The sequence below is a fragment of the Vicugna pacos genome, chromosome 29 (genome assembly GCF_048564905.1).
Source record: "Vicugna pacos chromosome 29, VicPac4, whole genome shotgun sequence".
Taxonomy (NCBI): Eukaryota; Metazoa; Chordata; class Mammalia; order Artiodactyla; family Camelidae; genus Vicugna; species Vicugna pacos.
Genome location: NC_133015.1, coordinates 20,061,743 through 20,066,541, shown reverse-complemented (window position 1 = coordinate 20,066,541; position 4,799 = coordinate 20,061,743). Strand labels below are relative to the sequence as shown.

The 4,799-nt window shown below is 42.3% G+C and overlaps 1 pseudogene; it reads right to left on the bottom strand.

Moving 5' to 3' along the window:
* Positions 1-3,079: 3,079 nt before the first annotated feature.
* On the bottom strand, positions 3,080-4,589 carry LOC102540476 (tubulin alpha-1A chain-like; annotated as a pseudogene).
* Between the last annotated feature and the right edge of the window lie 210 nt (positions 4,590-4,799).

Genomic DNA, 4,799 nt, shown 5'->3' with positions numbered 1-4,799 from the left:
AAAATACTCTTATGGTTATCAAAGGGGACAGAGGGTAGAGAGGGATAAATTAGGAGATTGGGATTAGGAGACACAAACTATATATAAGACAGATAAACAACAAGGTCTTAATGTGTAGCACAAAAAACTGCATTCAATATCTTGTAATAACCTATAATGAAAAAGAATATGCAGAAGAACATATATGTGTGTGTGTAACCGAATCACTATGCTGTCCACCAGAAACTAGCACAACGTTGTAAATCAACTAAAATTCAAAAAGGAAAAAACCCAAAAGCAAATGTGTTAGATGATATTTAAGTGTTAGGATAAACTCCCTTGCATCTAGAATTTTTTTCTTTCTTTTAATAGAGCTAACAAGATATGTAATTATAAGTAGAGGGTGTAGGCAGTATATCTTATATTTAACTAATAAAATATGTTAATAGAAAAAGCACAAACGTAATGCATTTTGCTAATGGCTTTTTTGTTCCCCGAACCGGTAGTTTATTTAGGGTTTATGGATGTAACATAAACCTGGGGGAAAAATGACAGTCCTTTATTGTGCTTGTTCAGCTCAAGTAAACCTTCGAAACCACGTGCGCAGCTAAAGTAACCAGCAGGACCTATGCCATGCTCTTGCGTAGTTCTTGCTCACCAGTCATTTAAACCATGTGCTTTTAACCTGAATCACTGTCGTGACAGATTAGGAGGAGGATGTGCACCACACTCACCCCAGGGAGGAGAAGGAGGACATACCTCACAGTGAGGCGCCAGGAGCTCAGGCGTATTTCTCCGCCCACTGTCCACCTGTCATTGAGTGCAGTGTCCAGAATCGCTAGCCCTCTTCGCATGCAGGCTCAGGGAGTTCCCACAGCCAGCAGCAAGCCGGCAGCAGATGCTCAGATTCCTCAGTCTCCTATCCCATCCCTCTGGTGTGCTGGGTCCTTCTGTGTCTGAGGTCTTTCTCAGAAGCCCCTGAGGGCTGGGCTGCTTGAATAGACACAGGAGTCTGGAAGTGCCAGGCATCACCAAATCCTCTTTCTCTCTCTGTAACCAGTAACCCTCAGGAGCTGCAGGTAAATGCCCCAGCTCCCTCTCTCCTTTGGTTGGGTAATTCCAAAATGTTTCTAAATATTAAATGTTAAAATGTTCTAAAGGTGTTTGTTTATATCCGTGCTACTCAAAATACGTACTGCTGTCAGGTGCAAAACTTTGTAATACTGATCGGATCACACAGGCCAGACCTTTTTTTTTTTTTCCCCTGCTAGCTCATAAAGAAAGGTAATGACTTAGAGAAGCCCAATTCTCAAAGTCCTACATAAAAATTTAAAAATTCCATTTGAAAATGTGGCTAAGTAGAGGATATTTTAAAGTTCTAATTTAAAAATGTCTCTTAATGTCTATAGAACATTCTTCCTACTTGCGTATAGAACTCGAAAATGCCGTAAATTTGAGCACTCTTGTGATAACAATAATTTTATATTGGGACAATGAGAAATGTAGCGCATAATACATTGTACAGATTACTTGCCCTTTACGTTAACTTGTTCTAAATATCAGCTATAGAGATTGGGCTGTTGGTATTTAATGCCCCTTTCAGCTCCCACGTTTTATTTATTTGGTGTTCAGTTGGGCCCATCAAGATGCAGTTTGAGCATCACGCTGGCCCAGAAGCCACCGAGCAGCTTCTCCTCCAGGCTCTCTGCTGAATGTAGGTGTGGATAAATTCTGTGCAATCTGCTTCTTAAGAGTCCAAAGCCAACTTTATGTCAAGATGAAATGCTCTTTCCAGTTTCCTTTTATATTCTACCTGCAGGAGATAATTTCTTCTTATTAATCACATCAAATTAAAAATGAAGCAACATTTGGTTTCTAACTATTAGTTGTGCTGACATTCATCTCTAAGGAACTGAGGATGTGGTGTTTTTATTCTGGTGATTTCTCCTTCACCTCCTCAAACACAGGATCTTAAATGTTGGTTGAATGGAAGAATGTTCAGGATGACAACTGGACATTTCATTTTGTCATATATGACAGAAAAGAATGTTTTGTCTAGAAAATCATTATTACCCCCAATACAATACGGTAATTGATGAGAAGATAATACTAGTGCTTATATAAACCTGCCTACGTGCCAGATGCTCTCTTAAATGCTTTGTGTAATTTACTCATTTAATCCTTAAAAGAAACCTATGCAGTAGATACTATTATTATACCCACTTCACAGATGAGGAAACTGAGGTGAGGAAAAGCTGAGTGATTTACTCACAGTGATGAAATTAGTATGTCATAGAGCCAGGATTTTCCCTTAGATGGACTCTAAAATATGAATTCCATTTCCTAAAAGATGATTAGCTAATATGTATAGCTACTTAGTAATTATAACAATAGTAAGTAGAAATGTTGCTTGGAATTGCATGCTAGCATTTTCCATTCTTTGGATGTTTATCATCAGATATGTTTCCTACACATGCAGTAGCAGGAGTTTCTTCCCAAATGCATGTTATTGGAATTATTAATAGTTACATAAAAAATTGGCCAGATTCTTCTAACATCCACCAAAACTCTTTCTGTATTATTCTTTTTTAAATTTTAATGTAGGTCCAGGCCCCAGTTTCCCATCTTTTACCAGTATTATTAAGCAGAATTTTGACCCATTTATTAAACATAGGTTAAGCAAGTACTTGTATATGAGGATGATACAATAATAAAAACTCTTAATTATTTTCCAAATTTCTCATGTCTGAATGAATAGGAAAGCAAACAAAATCGTATATTATTTGAGTCAACTAATTGTATAATCTTTGAACAAATAGTTGGATTATCTTGCAGTTACACTAATAATTATTGTTGACATGTCAGAAGTGATGGGGCTATAAAATATTTAGCCCAATTACTTACATGATTTTGATAAATAAGATGGATCAACAGCACGCTAATTTGATCAACTGTCTGGTGATTGGTCATTATGCCCAAGTGGAAAGACTTTACAAGACACTACTAAAAGTTTTTTATTTATTCATTTATTTTTCTTTAAGACAGGGAATACTTTATTCAATCCATCAGAGAAATGGATAGCTTGGGCCTGTAACAAAGCGCTGTGTTTTACAGCCCAGGTCAGTAATTGTATGTGAGAGTATACACTGCTACGTACAGATCGACTGATCAGACCTCAGCTTTTCAATGTTTAGAACAGAACAAGCTTCGCTGTAAAAGCAGCACCTCTGTGACGTTCTGACTTGAGTGCTCCTCTCCTCCTTCCTCTCGCTCTCCTTCCACAGAACCTACACCCACCTCCTCATAATCCTGCCCAAGGGCAGCCATGTCCTCACGGGCCTCAGAAAACTCTCCTTCCTCCGTGCCCTCGCCCACGTACCAGTGAACAAAGGCACGCTTGGCGTACATCAGTCAGACCCGTGGTCCAGGTGAGCCCAGGCCACGGCAGTGGCGGTGGTGTTGCTCAGCATGCACACAGCTCACTGTGCTTTGGCCAGGTCTCCACCAGGTACCACAGTGGGAGGATGGCAACTAATGCCAACTTTGAAGCCAGTGGGGCACCAGTCCACAAACTGGATGGTACGCTTGCTCTTGATGGTGGCAATGGCAGCACTGACATCTTTGGGGACCACGTCACCATGGTACAACAGGCAGCAAGCCATGTATTTACCATGGCGAGGGTCACATTTCACCATCTGGTTGGCTGGCTCAAAGCAAGCATTGGTGATCTCTGCTACAGAAAGCTGTTCATGTAGGCTTTCTCAGCAGAGATGACAGGGGCATATGTGGCCAGGGGGAAGTGGATGAGAGGGTAGGGTACCAGGTTGGTTTGGAATTCTGTCAGATCGACATGCAGGGCTCCATCAAACCTCAGGGAAGCAGTGATGGAGGATACAATTTGACCTATCAGCCTATTCAGGTTTGTGTAGGTTGGGTGCTCAATATCGAGGTTTCTACAACAGATGTCATAGATGGCCTCGTTGTCTACCAGGAAGACACAATCAGAGTGCTCCAGGGTGGTGGGGGTGGTGAGGATGGAGCTGTAGGGCTCAACTACAGCTGTGGACACCTGGGGGGCTGGGTAAATGGAGAACTCCAGCTTGGCCTTCTTGCCATAATCGACAGAGAGACGTTCCATCAGCAGGGAGGTCAACCCAGAGCCAGTTCCCCCACCGAAGCTGTGGAAAACCAAGAAGCCCTGAAGACCTGTGCACTGGTTGGCCAGTTTCCGAATTCGGTCCAAGACGAGGTCAGTGATCTCCTTGCCAATGGTGTAGTGACCACGGGCATAGTTACTGGCAGCATCTTCTTTGCCTGTGATGAGCTGCTCAGGGTGGAAGAGCTGGCTGTAGGTGCCAGTGCAAACTTCATCAATAACTGTGGTTTCCAGGTCTATGATCACTGCCCTGGGCACGTGCTTGCCAGTGCCTGTCTCACTGAAGAAGGTGTTGAAGGGGTCATCTCCTCCCACAATGGTCTTGTCACCTGGCATCTGACCATCGGGCTGGATGCTGTGTTCCAGGCCGTAGAGCTCCCAGCAGGCATTGCCGATCTGGACACCAGCCTGGCCAACATGGATGGAGATGCACTCATGCACAGTTGCTCTTTTGCAGCTGCCGAGGAGATGGCAGCGAGGAGGAGAGGTTGCTGCTTCTTACAGAGCAACTCAAGCAGTCGTTGTACGACGACCTGCCAAAAATTTTTTAAAAGATGATGTGACGTATGATGTAACTTTTATTCAATTTACAAATATTTGTAATGTATCCACCACATAAAATCATTGAACTGAGAGTGAGCAAACATGGATTCTACCTTCATAG